The sequence below is a fragment of the Micromys minutus genome, assembly GCF_963924665.1.
Source record: "Micromys minutus genome assembly, chromosome: 30".
Classification (NCBI taxonomy): Eukaryota; Metazoa; Chordata; class Mammalia; order Rodentia; family Muridae; genus Micromys; species Micromys minutus.
The window spans coordinates 28,466,916-28,484,555 of NC_137965.1; the positions used below are offsets into that span (position 1 = coordinate 28,466,916).

Here is a 17,640-nt window from a genome sequence, read left to right on the forward strand (position 1 = left end):
TATACTTAAGTGAGATGAAAAATCCCACTAAAGAACTCTTACAGGTGATAAACAACTTCAGCAAAGTGGCTGGATATAAAATTAACTCAAACAAATCAGTAGCTTTCCTCTACTCCAAGAATAACCATGCTGAAAAAAATAGGGGAAAGATACCCTTCACAATAGTCACAACCAGATGAAATACCTTGGCATGACTCTAACTAAGCAAGTGAAATATATGTATGACAAGAACTTCATGTCTCTGAAGAAGGAAATTGAAGAAGATTTTGGAGAGGTCAACATAGTAGCAATAAACATTTTGCTGAAAGCCATCTAAAGATTCAATGCAATTCCCATAAAAATTCCAACATAGTTCTTTATAGAGTTAGAAAGAGCAATTGACAAATTCATTTGGAATAACAAAAAAGGCAGTATATTGAAAACTATTCTCAACAATAAGAGAACTTCTGGGGGGAATCACCATCCCTAACCTCAAGCTAAAATACAGAACAATAATGATAAATACTGCATGGTATCAGTACAGAGAAAGTCAGATAGATCAATAGAACAGAATCAAAGATCCAGAAATAAACCCAAACACCTACGATCATTTGATCTTTGAGACAAAGCAGCTAAAAATATTCAAGGGAAAAAGTACATCCTCTTCAATAAATGTTGCTGGTTCAAAGGGCAGTAAGGATGTAGAAGAATGCAAATCGATCCATTCTTATCTCCTTGTATAAAGTTCAAGTGCAGATGAATGAAAGACCTCCACATAAGACCAATTACACTGAACCAATTAGAAGAGAAAATGGGGAAGAGGTTAGAACACATCAGCACAGGGAAAAAAAATTTGAACAGATCACCAATGGCTCATGGTCTAAGATCTAGACTAGACAAATGGGACCTCATGAAATTGCAAAGTCTCTGTAAGGCTAAGAACACTGTCAAGAATACAAAATAGCATCCAACAGATTTGGAAAGTATCTTTACCAATCCTACATCTGATAGAGGACTAATATCCAATATATACATAGAATTCAAGAAGTTAGATGCCAGAGAGTCAAATTACTCTGATATAAAATGGGGTACAGAGCTAAACAAAGAATACTCAACTGAGGAATACCGAGTAGCCAAGACACACCTAAAGAAATGCTTATCATCTTGATTTATCAGGTAAATTCAAATCAAAACACTGTGATTCTACCTCACAGCAGTCAGAATGGCTAAGATAAAAAACTCAGGTGTCAGCAGATCAGCAGATGATGACAAAAAGAGGATCGCTCCTCCATTTTTGGAGGGATTGCAAGCTGGTACAATCACTCAGGAAATCAGTCTGGTGCTTTCTCAGAAAATTGGACATATTTCTAACTGAAGGCCCAGCTATTCCACTCCTGGCTATATTCCCAAATTACTCTCCAACATATAACAAGGGCACCTGCTACACCACCATCTTCATAGCAACATTATTTATAATAGCCAGAAGCTGGAAAGAACCCAGATGTCTTTCAACATAAGGATGGATACAGAAATTGTGGTACATTTATACAATGGAGTACTACTCAGCTATTAGAAACACTGATATTGGTGTCACGGGATGGCGACGGCTGCCTCAGAAGCAGCTGAGTGTCTCCTGGTACCCAGATGTGAGGCGACCTGTGGGCTACAGGAGGACCCCCAGCTGCGCAGCAGGAAGGTGCTGTATAATGTGTTAAGAAGAGGTTATAAGGAATGGTTTTATCAAATTTTCTTGAGTTATGGTGGCTGAAACATCAGTTCTATTTTGTAGGAAAAGAACTAAATGGCAGCACGAAAGGAAATCTATGTCAATAGAGTACTTCAGTAAGCGAAGGAGATTAAATAGAAGCCACAAACCAACAAACTTGGCAAACAAGGAAAGAAACCTGTTAGCCATAAGACATGTTACAAATTCATCAACGTCCAGTAGCTGTAGACTTCAGAAGAAAAAATTTTCAGAAAGTTTGTCAAAGCAGACAGGTCAGTGATAAATAAGTCCTCTAGTAATAACGTTAGGCCAGAAACTAATCATAATTAAGACAAATTGGACCTGAATGAAGTTTATTTTCATAAAAAAATAAAAACTTCTGAAAATAGTAAATAAGGATTTCCTTCAAATTTTTATTTCCCTATCCAACAGAAAGCAAATATCTTTCAATATTCATGCCAGCTTTTCTCATGTCTTAGAAATTGTCAAGAGCAACCTTACTTGAAACACCTGGTACTTTTGTTGGAAATGTATATTAGTATAAGTTAAAGTTGATTTTTAAGTTCTATTCCTTAGTGATAATACTAAGTACTTAGCATCCACACCTACCTGGACACAGTCTTCAAAATCTCCTCAGAAAGAAAGATGTTACTCAGGAATAATGCCCATTCTGGAGAAATCAAAAGAAAATTCCTCCAAAGTTACTAAAGAAAGTGAAGATGAGAATTTAGAACAAGAAATTGAAGGTTCTCAAAACAGTCTAGCAAAGAAATCAGGCTCCAAGCATGCTGTAGAGGCACCGGTTATATTTTCCAGCAAAAGTAAAATAAATCAGTCTGAATTTGGTACTCGAATGAGTACAAGGTCAGCATCATGTTCAACTGATAAAAACACTACTAACTCCAGTAATAAAAATATGGTATCTGTGAAAGGACAATCACAAGAATCTTCAAAAAAAAAGAAATTATGTCAGGAAAAATTAACACATGGAACCTTCAAAGGGAATGAACAACTTAACCGCAGATCACGAAGACTACAACAGTTATCAGAGTGTACAACCAGGTCTTTGCGCTAGCCAGAATGTGCAGTGTAATATTTCTTTCTCAGTAGGAAAACAAAGCCTGTGAAATATGTACTAAATAGAATAAATAACTCAACTAAGAAGAACTCCCACTGGACTAAAAGTAAATTCTCAAACTTTAACTCTCTGCAGCAAGATAAATTGGACTCTCAAGTGTCTCCTAAGTTGAGCTTATTACAAACTGGTTTGTCACCACCAGTTTTAGAAATGCCTCATCCAGTATCTCAAAGTACATTTTTAGAGATGGAACCACATGGCAATGTAACTTGCCAACAGGATAAAATGAAAGGAATTAAATACGAAGAAGTTAATATTAATAATATTGCAATTGAAATTAATAAAGTTACAAAAAGGGCTACTGGAAATTATAATTTGGACAAACATATTAAACCCTCTCCTGACTCATCACTGGATAATCAGATGAAACATTCTTGTGACTCATTACCAGAACAGAATTTCAGTGTCTGAAGTGGAGACTAGTCCATTAGAAAACACTGCTGCTGTTTCAGATCATCTCAGTCAAGCTAAGATTGACAGAAAAGTTCCAGGTTCAGCTCTTAATCAGCAGCATACTGTACTCAGCAATGAAGTGTCTACCAACAGAAACAACAGGGATATACCACCAAATCATTCTTAGCTGAAGTGTAATTGTCATTTGGAGAAAACAATTCCAAAGTCCTTGAAATTGAAAGACTCAGAGAAAGTGGATGAAAAACAGCTGGTTATAGATGCAGGACACAAAATATTTGGAGCAGTGTCCTGTAATATCTGTGGAATGCTTTATACCACTTGCTGTAAAGTATGTGGGCTGGAAAAAGGAATTCTGGCTGATATCCTGATGGTAGGATAATAATGGTCTTTCCTGAAGACCCAAAGTATGCCCTGAAAAAGGTTGATGAAATTATAGAGATGGTTGACAATGATCTGGATTTCCAGCAGGCTCCACTGATGTGCCACTCCAGAACTAAAACGCTTCTCTTCATTTCTAATGACAGAAAAGTAGTTGGCTGCGTAATTGCAGAACATATCCAGTGGGGCTATCGAGTTATAGAAGAGAAACTTCCACGTATCAGGTCAGAAGAAGAAAAGGTTTGATTTGAAAGGCAAAAAGCCTGGTGCTGCTCAACACTGCCAGATCCTGCAATATGTGGGATCAGTCGAATATGGGAGTTCAGCATGATGCGGCGGAGGAAGATGACTTCTCGCATGATACCAGTTATAGGTTTAAAGATTGTATTTTCAAAGTGAAAACCAATGCTTTTGAATTATTATTCAAAGAGAGTACAGTATTACATACTTAAGAATTTGAAGTTACTAAAGTATCCTCTAAAGAGTCCCCATAGAAAAGGAGAGCTCCAAGTGAAAGAACTTGTGTGATAGCAGTGTCTCCATTGCTTATGTTTCTGACACTGAAGGTGGCAGGGGAAGCTTCCCCTGCCCCATGTGTAGCCATAAATGACCAGAGTCACAAAGAACCATAGAATAGTTGAATACTAAATGTGGATGGCATGGTATCTTCATTGTTACTCCTCAGAAATACTGCACTGAGTATATGCCCTCATTACTGGACTTCATCTTGATACTTGTCTGTCTTTCATAGTGCCCTCTACTTTTAATGGGTTATATGTTGAACAACTGCTGTGGCCTTTTATGACATGTATATTATGTAGAATAAAATAATAAAATACTTGATAGATTTTTTTAAGTGATACATGTACCTGAAAAAAAAAAAAAAAAAAAAAAAAAAAAAAAAAGAAAGAAACACTGATATTTTCTAGGCAAATAGATAGAAGAGGAAACTATCATCCTGAGTGAGGTAACCCAGTCTCAAAGGAACACACATGGTATGCACTCACTGATAATCAGATACTAGCCCTCAAAACCTCTGAATACCCAAGAAATAATTCACTGACCTTATGAATCTCAAAAAGAATGAAGGCCAGAATGAGGATGCCACAGTCCTTAGAAAGGAAACAAAACACTGGAACAAATAAAGGGACAAATAGAGGTACAGAGACTATAGAAAAGATCACTCAGAGACTGACTCACTTTGGGATCCACAGTATATGCAGCAATCATACCCAAGCACTATTGCTGATACCAAGAAGTGCTTACTGGCAAGAGACTCTTAATCATCATAAGCACTAGGAGTGCATACTCCTCAGAAGCTCTGCCAGAGTCATACAGATACAGTTGTGGATGCTTGTAGCTAAGCATCAAACTGAACCTGTGGTCCTCAATGAAGGAGCTAGAGAAAGAACTGAAGGAGCACAAAGGGTCTGCAACTCCATAGGAAGAACAACATTATCTACCAAATTCTCCATAACTTCCATGGACTAAAACTCCAACCACTGAGCACACATGGAAGGACCCATGGTTCCAAGTGCATATGTAGCAGTGGATAGCATTGTCTAGCATTAATAGGAGAAGAGGCCTTTGGTCCAGTGAAGGCACATTTTCCCTTCACTGGGAAGATGTCAAGGCACTGAGGTGGAGAGGATGTTTGGGATTGGAAGCACCTGTATGGTATCAAGTGGAGGGGAAGGGAGAATGGTAAAAGGGGTGGAGGAAAAGGGATAACATTTGAAATGTAAATACAGAGAATATACTATAAAATAATTTTAAAAAACAATATTTAAATGCTAACTAACAAAACATCACAGATGTTGAAAGACATTGGTTTGTGGAAATAAAACACTGAACTAAACCAGCCTGTTTATATTAAGGAGATTCTGAAATCAGAATGGAAAATTGGAAAAACTAATAAGCTCAGGGAGGGGTTATACCTATGTTTCCATAGAAAAAAAAGTTGTGGGTTTCTTCCATGTTGATAAAGATCAGAACTGACAAAGGGAACCGTCCTGAAGACCATGGGAATGGAGAAGAAAAGGGAGACTCACCCGATAAACAAATATATCATGTGTATGTGCCAATATTTAGGTCTCTGAATTTGGAGACAGCGCTGGAACTGGCAGTTACTAAAATGTTTATACACAGCCAGTAACATTCATTGAGTAAAAATATCTCATAACTTGTTATTACATAACATCCTTTCAGGTGGCACGTATACAAAATTATATTACAGTTTAATTATATGATCAAACTAACCTCTGAAGAAAGGCAGTCACATTTCTTTATTGATCTTCATTAACTAATCTGTGCAGCCTGTACACTCCTTGTGAATGCCTTTTTAAAACTCTATATTGGTAAGTTTTGTGTACTGTTGGATGAAAGGAGGCAAAGACAGCCACCCTGTCATAGTCAAGATGGTAGCTAAGCAATAAACTTTCTCAGCACATAGTGACTGAAAGGGAAATGATGCCAGCTAGCTCTCCTTTGACAAAGTTAGTTTTCCTATTTCCCCTTGGGACGCCTGAATGGAATTCTTTGCCCCTAATTCAGCTGGAAACAGACAAAAAAAATTTATTGTCCCAGTTTCTTAGGTGGGGCTGGATGGTTCTGGTTATTTTATGAAGTATAGATATGTTATCATTTAAGGGAGAGGGAGGCAACTAGAGAATTTAATTTAGAACTAGAGAACTCAGGGATTACTACCTTTCCTTTCCTCTTCTTTATCATTCCTTCTTAGGTAAATGGGAAGAGTGTCAAAGAGGATAAGTGGTGTATAGTAATATTTTAGAAGTTAGGAATAGATAAATAGGGATTGGTTAGCAGATTTACTCTTAAAATATTACATAGCTATATATTAAATTGGCAGAAATATTTGTTATTGATTCATAATTGAAGTTATACTCTTTACATTAGTTTAGAATTTATTTGATACAAATTTAAGGTTTTCATTGGTATAGTTTCTTATTGATTTAAAATTGAGGTTAATATTACTACTTTCATATACACATTATTCCTATACAATTCATTTGGGAATATGAGGCTTAGATCCCATCTTGCAGCTGCTATTATACACTGTTTTTAGTTGATTAAACAATAGGAGTTTAGGGCCAGATAGCAAACATGGGGTTCTGAGTCAATTAAAAAGGTGATTTTGAGATATTTCAATTATAAATGGCCAAAAATAGTCAAGGCTTAACAGTTCAGAAATGCTTCGCGTAGATAGGTAATCTTCAAAGATGTCAGATGTCCACAGAATATGATGTTTGTGGACATTTCTTTATTAACGTTAATTTGACTAGAGACCTGTCTGCTCCTGCCAGCACCCCTTATTAGATTCTAAGAAGAAACTGAGCATCAGTGGAGTTGTTCAAATTGTGGTGAGACAGCCACTAGGCAAGAACTGCCTCAATTCATCTGCAAATACTGTCTAGAAAGAAACACATTATGTAGAAAAGTCTGATAAGCCTTGGTAATAGACTGATAATCTTTTCTGAGCCAGAATTATCAGCCCTTCAAAATTCTGCATTTTAAAGGTCTGTCAGATATGATCCTGAGCCTGAAGCCTGAACACTGCTGCTCAAAGTTTTGAGAAATGAGGAACTCTCCAGGTGATCAATGGTCTCTTTAAATTGACTTTTCATATATCAGATAGTATTAGTTGTCCTGGGGTTTCTGACGTGGTTGAAAACTGGTAGTGTCATAGCTAACCCAACTCTTTAGCATTAAGGTAATATAATATCTGAAAGGGTGGTTTTCAGATGACATATAATCTAAAACCAGGATATAAGTCAGGTGTAGCATTATAGTCTTTTAGGATAGATGGCAGAATTCCTTATTCAATTAAAAAAATTTGGACTGGGTGTTAAGTGTACCTTATACTTCATAAACTGTGGGATGGTAATAGTTGTACTCTTTTTATATTTGAGGGGGAAAAGGTCTTCTAACTGCACAAGAAGGGAGAAATTTTGTGGATTTTCCTGCAGCTCTTTGTATTTTGATACTAATTCCAAGTTCTCAAGAAAAGCTGCCTAATCATGTACTCAGGTGACTTCAGCAGAACCTTCTTCCCATTTTAATTTGTAAAATAAAGGTGAGAGAGCCAGTGACTACGCAGGGGAAGGGAAGGTGGAGCTGGAGGGTTGGAGAGATGGAAAATGGAGAGGGTCTCTGGAGGAGAACGAGGTGGATGGAAAATGGAGCTGAAGCACTTGTCCTGAAGAAACCATACGTTATAAGGGATCTCGTAGCAGGGGAACAGAGTAGGGTAGTAAAGATTGGCCCAATCTAGGCATGCTGCTTGTATTAACACAACTCTATTAACTGAGTTGTTTTCATTGCATGGGCTCACTTGGGTTGGAGAGGTTATAATATAACACTGGATCCCCTAACTGGGCTGCCTTGACTAGTCTCAGTAGGAAATGAAGTGCCTGGACAAGCAGTGACTTAATGTACCATCATGGGGTGGTGGGGATACCAAGGATTCTCCTCCTTCTAGAAAGAATAGGGGAGGGCGATGGGTGGAGGATCTGTGTGAGGTGTTATTAGGAAGAGGTTGCTGATATTGAGATGGAAAGCATTCTTTTTTAAAGTGGTGGTGAAAAAGAACAGCATAAAGACAACTTTTAAACAAAGGCTAGAGTAAAGAATATTTTATAGCCACAGGTCTAAGATTATCAGTGAATCCTAAGCAGTATGAGCTTAGAAAAAAAAAAAAAAATCTTGGCCTATCATAGTAAGACACTAGAATATTAGAGACAAAGAAATAAATTAAACCTTAAAGCATCCATGGTACCTTATACCAGGATGAATATAAGTGTGACTTATAAAGTCATAGCATTTATGAAACATAGTATTTCTGTTATAACTGTTTGCTTGTTTATGATCTAAACAGTCAAAGCCACAAGAAAGACTGAGAAATCTTGTCCCACACTATATTATAAGGATATTTCAAATGCATATATGATATGTATGTGGTAGGGAGAGGGAGGTACAATACACATGCATGTGCAGACAAGAGGTTAGCATTGGGTGTCTCCTTCAACTTCTTACCACTTTATAACAAAACAAAACAAAAACCATTTGCTTTTAATTTGAGTAAATAGATGCTTTTGTCTGTATGCATGTATGTGCACCAGATGTATGCAATGCCCTCAGAATATAGAAGAAGACATTGAATCCACTGAACGTAGAGTCAACAGATCGCTGTGAACCACAAGATAAGCTCTGGAAACGGAGCCAAGGTCTTCTGTAAGAGCAGGTGTTCTTAACCACTGAGTCATCTCTTCAGGCCCCCCATCGAATTTTTTGAGACATTTTTTTAGCTGACTTAGAAGCTGTCAAACTGAGTGGCCAAGTTGCTACCATGCTTTTCCTGTATGTGTTTGCTGAGATCTAAAATCAGTTTTTTTATGTTTATCCAGCCAGCATGTTATGTACTCAGCCACCTTCCTGAACCACACATATATGATCTATTAGAGGTGTCTTCTGTTGCTGCTAACCTAAATCCACAGTGCTATCATTACAGAGTTTATATCATTAAGGCTCCAGTCTAGATTCAAAGGAACATTACTAATTGCCAATTACTCCTATGTAGAAATTTAACCAATTAGGTTAAGGTATGCTACCCTCATTCATTTAATACACAGACTAGACCTAATGTGTCTACATGAAGTCATCTCCTTCCTGAAGGAGAGGAATATCCCATTCCACCTGATGGCCCTATGGTAGATGGGCATAAAAAATTATTAAAACTAAGACAGGATCCTCACTCACTGTAAAGAAATTTTAACCAACTCACCATCACTCTCTCTTTTTGCCCTCTCTATGAGATCCTTTCTGTTGATCTTCTGGAAAAATTTGAAGGTCACATCCTAGTCCTTCATAATGTTTCAACAGTAAGCTGGCAAGATCTTCTCGAGAAGCTTTCTTCACTTCTGTCCAAGAAACCTGTTTCAGCCCCAACTGCAAAATCTTCTGTTTGAAGAACTCCTTAAACTCGATAAATTCCATCTTGGTTAGCTCTTTCAGGTACCACATAAGGCCAAAATCAGAAAAGAAAGATGCTGTTATATCTTCAGGAATATAGATTGGTCTTCAGAGAGATGAGTACCAGGATTAAAAATAAAGACAGGATCTGTGTAAAAATCAGGCAAACAGCTGAGTTACATAATTAATTAATTAAAATTAAACAAATGTCAAAGGGGAATGTTTGAGCTCATCAAGTGTTTGCTGTACAAGTGTAGGGACATAATTCGGGTACCCTTCAGTCATGTAAGAATTTGGGTATGAAGCCACAAAATTTTTAACATACTGTGTTTCTGGCCTTCAAGATATGCTGGAGTCATGGAAATGTAGATCTTGTGGAATTGGACAACCAGTGACTGGTCCAACTAGAAGTCCATAATATATAAGGAAGCCTATGTCCGGCACTACATGAATGGCCAGGAAACACTGGCTGGGCATCCCAGAGATCCATGATAGAAACAAAAACAACTGTCTAAAACATAAAAAGTCAATGAAGTGATTCTTAATGATTTTTCTGCTATATTCATAGATTGATGCCTCTCTCAATAATCACCTGAGTTATCATTAAGCAGGTAAGAGAAGAAGATGCAGAGACCTCAGCCAAAAAATAGGTGAAGCCAGGAAAACTCCTACAAAAGTGACAAAAGAATAATTTCAGAAGCCAGAGGGTTCAGGGACACCATGCGAAAACAACTCACACAATCAGCTAAACAGGGCTCAAAGAAACTAAAGAGACAATCATGGAGACTACTTGCATCTGCACTAGGTCCTCTGAATAAATGTTATAGTTTTATAGCTTGAAGTTTTCTTGGGATCTCTTAAGAGTGGGAAGGGGACCTATCTCTGACTCTTTTATCTGGATTTGAACTTTTTGCTCCTAATGGGTCACTTCATTCAGCCTTGATGAGGCCTTGTGCCTAGTGTTATTGTAGTTTCTTCTGCTGTATTTCTTTTAAGGGAAACAAAGGATGAATGAAAAGAGGGAAGGTATATGTGAGGAGGACTGGGATCCATGCAAGTAGGGGAAACTGCTTTTGGGAACTAATGCATGTAAAGAAATGAAAAGATGCAGGGTGTGATGGCAAATCCCTGTAATCCTAACAGTGGGAAGGCAGCTAAGGTTTCCTTTGGTCTGTTGCCCAGCTTCTCTAGCCAAATGCCTTGAGTTCTAGTTTCACTGAGAAGTGCTGTCTCAAAAATCAGGTAGAGAGTAATTGAGGAAGTTCCTTGCTGTCAATATCTATCTTCCACACAAACACCACATTCTCTAAATCCACACATACATTTGGTCACTAACTTATCAAACAGTACACTGTTCATTGTGGGTAATAAATATGAACAGGGGCACTTTTCATATGAGGTCATATTAGCTCCCTTCCTGTTAAAATGCTCATTAAATCAATAGCATAGTGGCTTTTTAACATTCCTAATGCTATAACTCTATAATACAGTTCCTCATGCTTTGCTGACCTCCAACTATAAAATTATTTTTGCTGCTTCTTTATAACTGCAGTTTTGCTACTTGATAAACAGTGATGTAAATATCTGTGTTTTTCTATGGTCTAAGGTGACCCCTTTGAAACAGTGATTCACTTGCCAAAAGGGTTGGAACCCACAGCTTGAGATCCATTGGAATATCAATTAGAAAACAACAAAGAGAAATTTACTATTCTAAAGAATCACTGAAGGGGCTTGAGTGGTGGCTCAGCAGTTAAGAGCCTTTGATGCTCTTACAGAATACCCAGGTTAAGTTTTCAGTGCCCATACTGGTGGGCTCACAGCTGTCTGTAATGTTAGCTCCATTGGATTTGACACCCTCTTATAGACTCTGCAGTCATAGTATACATGTTGTATACCTACATACACTCAAGCACACACAAACGCATGAATAAATGTTAAAAGAATTAAGGCTACCATGAACTCTGCTGATACTAGGTGGAATGCTAGCATCCAGATGCTAGTATATAAGTAAATAAGCATTATTGTGTTATTATGATAACAATATTGTGCTACACAATACACTGTCATAAAACAGCTGCAAATACAGATAGTTGAGTCCAGTGGCACAAGCCTTGGATCCCAGCTAATTCAGAGGGAGATACAGAAGGATTAAAATTTCTGGTTCTGCCTACAAACATAGTGAACTCAAGGCAAGACCAGGCAATTAGTGAAACTTTGTCTCAAAAAAAAGTGGTTAGATGTATTGCCTGCTCTTCCAGAAAACCTGGGTTCATATTCCAGCACCTATGGTGACTTACAATGATAGTGAGGTGTAGCTCAAGGGTTAAGAGTACCTGGTGGGTCTCTGCCCACCCTATGCTTCTTTCCTTCAGCTCCCTGCCACTCCAGTTTGCCTGGTGATATATTTTGTTTCCTTTTGTGTTTCTTTTTCTGTTTTCAGTGTCTTTCTTTCAGGTTTCTATAGCTGGAAGATCTCACTCCCAGCTTTTCCAGTGTAAATTCCCCTAATCCTTGGACAAATGCAATACTTTGTTTTGGGTAGTTGGAGGTGTTTTTGTTTTTCAGGTGTTTTTGTTTTGTTTTGTTTCTTTACCTTTTCACCCCTTTCATTTGGAGGGAATAGGGAAGTGGGAACAGGTTAGTAGGGGGTGCTTTTGTTTTTATTTTTATTTTTTTTTTTACTCATTTCCAGGGGATAGAATTATTTTTAAAATAATGTGTCATGAATAAAATTGTCTTAAAAAAACACATCAAGAAAACTTTGACTATTTCCATGTTATGTTTTGTTTTACATGTACTTTATGCTCATTGTAACTAGTAAGATTTCAATGCATACTATCAAACATTTAAAAAAAATCAAGTACTGACAAAAATATATTCATATAGTTTTATGCAAAAATGCTTTTAAAAATCTGTCCATGTGAAGAGTAAAAGGTTGTCAAAGGACACTGATTCCTTGCCCTAGGGATTTCCTCTGCCGCTCCCAGGAAATCCCACCCAGGAAATCCCACTTTCTTGAGATTTGAGTTCCCAAAATACCACAGAAGGTCCGGATGACCTCTGTGGAATGTTCCAACGCCCTAGGTGTGCCTGGGGGTGTACTGATAAAAAATGTATGATTCTTCCCCTTATGAATTTCCTCATACCCCCTGTCCTCCCCCTCCTTTGTAATTTTTGCCTTTATAAGCCTGTTACAAGTTCAGGCCAGGGTCGAAACTCCTCTACCCCTGCGTGGTGTATGAGTCTCGACCCCAGCATGCTGGCCTGAGATCTCACTCTGTTTCACTTTCAATAAACTTCCTCATGCGATTGCAGCAAGTCTGGTCTCGGTGCCTCACTGGGTGCGTGCCTCTCCTCAGATTTGAGTGAGGGTCTCCCTTTGGAGGTCTTTCACATGTATCTGTTTTTCTAAAATGAAGTTGAAAAGAAAAAGAAAAAGTACCTGGTGATCATGCTCAGGACCTGAGTTTAGTTGCCAGCATCCATACCAGATGGATCACCACCACCTATAACTACAGTTCAATGGCATGTGATAACTTCTTTCCTGAGTACCACACATGTATGTGGCAAACTGAAAAAATACTTTCATACAAATAAGTAAATAAAGAAGATATTATCTTTGAAGTATACAAAAACAAAACATAAAAGAAGGCTGATTTCAGGTAGAGTGCTTGTGCAATGTGTACATTGCTCTAGATTCAGTCTTCAGTAGAGCAAAAACAAAACAATATAAAACCATCCAAAGGAAGGCTTAAAATAGCTAGGATATCCAAGAATTTTTAACTCTCAGACAAAGATACAGAAATGAGAACCCACAGCAGGTATTATATGCAGAAATAATGGTATTATCTGAAAATATGCAAATTCATAACCTATATCCATGTAGCTTATCTATAAAGAAAATAGACTTGTCTGTAAGTAGTGGGGATGTATATGAAGGACTGTCCTTTCAACAGAGGGTACTAGAATAGCACAGTCTATGTGCAAAATTAAATCAACTGTCTCCTACAGAATGACACCTGAACTTGTCTTCTGGTCCCCACATACACATGTGCACACACACGCATTCACACTCATGAAAAGATACTAAACATTATTCATCATTAATATTATGAAAATATAAACAATAAGATATCCTCGTATACCCAAGGAAATGACCAAAGGATTGTGGATGTAATTCAGATGACCTAGCAAGCAGGCAGCTCTTGTTCCATTCTAGCATCACATGAAGGAAGGAAGGAAGGAAGGAAAGCATAGTAGAAGGGAATATAAAACCTACTCTTGGGTAGCCTTAGGATTCAGATGTGAGTACACAATGGAAAGAAAATCAAATCTTATAAGCAGGCCTCTGACATAGCAAATACTCATAGGCAACCCTTTATTTATACCCACACACAAATAAAATGTAATAAAAATTACAGGTACACATGTATGTTCAATCCACACATGATTTGTTGAGATGAAACCTCAATGTACATTGAGATATCTATGTATCTGAAAAGCTCATTACTGGGCCCTTTGAAATAACAGATGAAAACATCAATCATCTCTATCAAGCTGCCCAAAGGAAGACATTACTCAGCATCTACACTCTTTAGAGGGAAACTAAGTAATCAAGACACGGAAAAATTTGGAGACAATTCCAGAGTGCTAGGTAGGGCTGGTGGATGGCAAGCATTGAATTATGGTGATGTGGGAAAAGGCTTAGGGAGCAAAGATGCTATGTTCTACAGACAAAGACTCTTGTTTTTACTGATAAAATAGTCAGAAGTTGGACCCACTGAAAAAGACATAAAACCCATTGACACTATATGTGTTCTTCAAGGACATCTTATTTAAGAAAATAAATGAACAATCATCACTTAGTCTATGTTAAGACTCATAACAGCAAATTTACAGCTATAAAATGTCAAAATAATTGTACGGTTAGGGGTCACCACAATTTGAGGAGCTACACCAAAGGGACACAAAATTACAAAGGTTGAGAGCCAATGAGCTAACATAATATATAACTTAGATTCTCTACCATTCTTTTCTTGGGTCCTAGAATTTACCCCTCCTGAAGTCACCTCGAAACTTTGTATTGTGAGAAAACACCTTCAACTTTCAACCGTATTACAATCTTGTTTAAAATATTTTGAATCTTTTTAGTATACATGTATTTGTATGTCTGTTGATATGTGATTTGTGTGTCTCTGTGTGTATGTGTGTATACATATAAGTGTGCTTGATGCATGTGTATAAGCCAGAGGAAGGTATAAGTAGTCTGGAGTGCAAGTTACAGGCAGCTGTGAACCACGCATGTGGGAAACAAACATGTGTCTTCTGGAAGAGCAGCAAACATTCTTAATCACTAAGTTGTCTCTCCAGCACTACAAAGTTTGCTCTTGGGCAGTATTTGAAAGAAGTGGCAGGGTCATGGGGATGGCACTGTGTCTTAGCAACATTAAGATGTGGAACTTGGGAGCCACCAAGTTCCAGAGTCTATGTACTGTGACGAAACTATCTCTGAGTATCTTTGAGAATCCAATTTTCCATCTAGTATGTTCTACTTTCCCTGTCCTTCCCACCCACTTTCTGAAACACTTTTTTTCCTATTTTTTTTTCAATAAATCCAATTGGGTTTCACATCTGTCTTGCTGTGAAATTAATTTATTGAAGCCATCAATCCTAATTTTCCCTGGGTGGATGGGGGTTGGTGTCTCTGAAAAGAATTTCCCAGGCAGCTGCTAGTGTGTGGGGCTTTATTCCTATCAATAATGACAACCCAACAGGATCAGACACCATAGAAACAGGGAAAGTGGGTAAGAACCTAGACCAGACTTCTGCTTTGGCCAGCACTAGCCCCATTTTTCTCATGGTCACTGTAAAACAAACAATGTTGTGATCCATTTTCAGTGTGCTCTGAACTCAGATCATCAAAGAATCAGAGATAGAAAACAGGAGGCACTACTCCCCTCTCCTCTAAGAGGCGACTGAAAGTTTGTAGAGTTGCAGAGTTACAGGCTGTCTTCCTTGTCAATGAAGCTGAAAAGAGAAAAGAGACCGTCTCAGCAACGAATATTCTTTAGATGAGGCTTTTCTTCCTGAAATAATCTGATAGGGACATTTGGGAAAGAATTTAAATGCCAGGATAGGGGAAGAAGAAGTGTGAAAAGCTGTGTCTGGGACATGCCACACTTGTTGCACACAAAACTCATAGTGCCTAGAGTTTCCTGAACAAGCTCGAACTTGTCAATGTTTTAGCATGGTTGGAAAAGGGTGTGATAAGACCTCACTCCTAACTGAGGAGCTATTGTCACTTGATAGCTACTGAAATGGAGAATCATTCTTCCATATACCCTGGCAGTCAACAGTGTTCAAGTGAGTGTCCCAACAACTGTTCACATATGGTGACTGGACTATACTTAGCTTGAAATCTCATGAGCAACTTACATACTTCAAGAGAGAAACAACAAAGAGGGTGACCGAAATCAGAAGTAAATAACAATAGACGAGAGAGAGAGAGAGAGAGAGAGAGAGAGAGAGAGAGAGAGAGAGAGAGAGAGAGAGAGAGAGATTGATTCAGAGTCAGGAGAGTCTGAGGACAACCCTCAGGTACAGTAAAATATATAAAATAACCAGGTGGTGATGACATCCACCTTTGATCTTAACATTCAGGAGGCAGAGGCATGTGTATTTTTATGTTTGAAGAATGTTAAAGATACAAAATGAAACTCTCAAAAACAAGCAAACAAAACAAACCAAAACAAAACAAAGAAACTTAAAAAAAATTAAAAAGCAGGAAACAAAAAGCAAACCAGAATAACAAATGAATAAGCATCAGCTAGCTTCTAGGAATTTATCATATACCCTTCATTAGCATTTTCAACCCAATCAAGCTGATGATTTTGTTCATATAGACAGATTCTAAGAGAAGCACATTCTTTGCTTTTCATTTCTTTTTAAGAGTTTTTAGTTCCAGCATTGGATATCTAACTCAGGATCATGAACAGGTTAAGCCAATCAGCTTATCACCATCTTTCAACCCCCTAGGAGAAATGTTGACACTAACTTTACCAGGTTTAACAAATTCCTTCCCAAGACTTAAGATTCCAGCATCTTTTTCAGTATGTTGGATCAAAACAAACTCATCTTGTCGCTCTAGATGAATTTTACACACACACATACACACACAATTCACATGAGTGGAGGGATCTGGCATATGCCCATCCAAACACATTTGAACCAGAATCCCAAATGTTTGAGGCACAGGCTGCATGCTGGAAGTGGTTAAAAAAATTTAAAGGAAAACACAGTGCACCATTTAAAACAATACACTATAAATATTAAGTGTTTTTTTTTTTTTTTTTTTTTTTTTTTTTTTTTTTTTTTTTGGTTGGTTTTTGTTGTTGTTGAGGTTGTTACTGAATGTAACCTTGGCTGGCCTGAAACTCACTTTGTAGAAGCTGACCTCAAACTAGGAGCCTGCCTCTGCTGGAATAGGGTTCACTGCATGACACTATGATTACTTTCTTATTTATTCATTGTTAATATTCTTTTTTTAACTAGGCCTTTTGGGGTATCCTACAGAATCTAATGACTTTTTCTTTATTCTTTTTTGTTCATTCATTATTATTTTTCTGACTTTGGTGCTAGGATCAAAGGCAGAAGCCATCATGCCAAGTCTTAATGATGGCCAACAGCTTTCTGCTACTGTTAATTTCCTGATTTTGATATATGGTGGTTCTAAACAACAACATTTTTATTTTCAGAAATTAATTCCTGAGTTATTTGTAGTACATATTATATATAAATTTTAATAGGTCTCTGTTACAAAATTGCATAAAGTAAGTGGTTTGAAAGTACAGAAATTCAGTTAGGTATGTAAGTTGTACAGAGTAGTATGTTAGTATATATGGAGCCCTGGGCTCCATCCCTAGCAACACAGAAAATATGATGTGGTGGAGCAAACCTGTAATACCAGAACCGGGAGGTGAAAGCAGGTGGATTAGACGTTCAAGGTCTTCCTTTGCTA

At 37.6% G+C, this 17,640-nt stretch overlaps 2 pseudogenes across 2 annotated transcripts in view; one reads left to right on the plus strand and one right to left on the minus strand.

The window, feature by feature from the left end:
• The window catches only part of LOC308439940 (NACHT, LRR and PYD domains-containing protein 4A-like), a 57,784-nt pseudogene that overhangs the window by 32,838 nt on the left and 7,306 nt on the right, over nt 1-17,640 (minus strand). Inside the window, exon 3 of the transcript in view lies at nt 9,436-9,709. The product of the transcript in view is annotated as an NACHT, LRR and PYD domains-containing protein 4A-like (transcript). The remainder of the gene's footprint in view (nt 1-9,435; nt 9,710-17,640) is intronic.
• On the plus strand, nt 2,692-4,034 carry LOC308439776 (N-acetyltransferase ESCO1-like; annotated as a pseudogene). Its single transcript has one exon. The product of its transcript is annotated as an N-acetyltransferase ESCO1-like (transcript).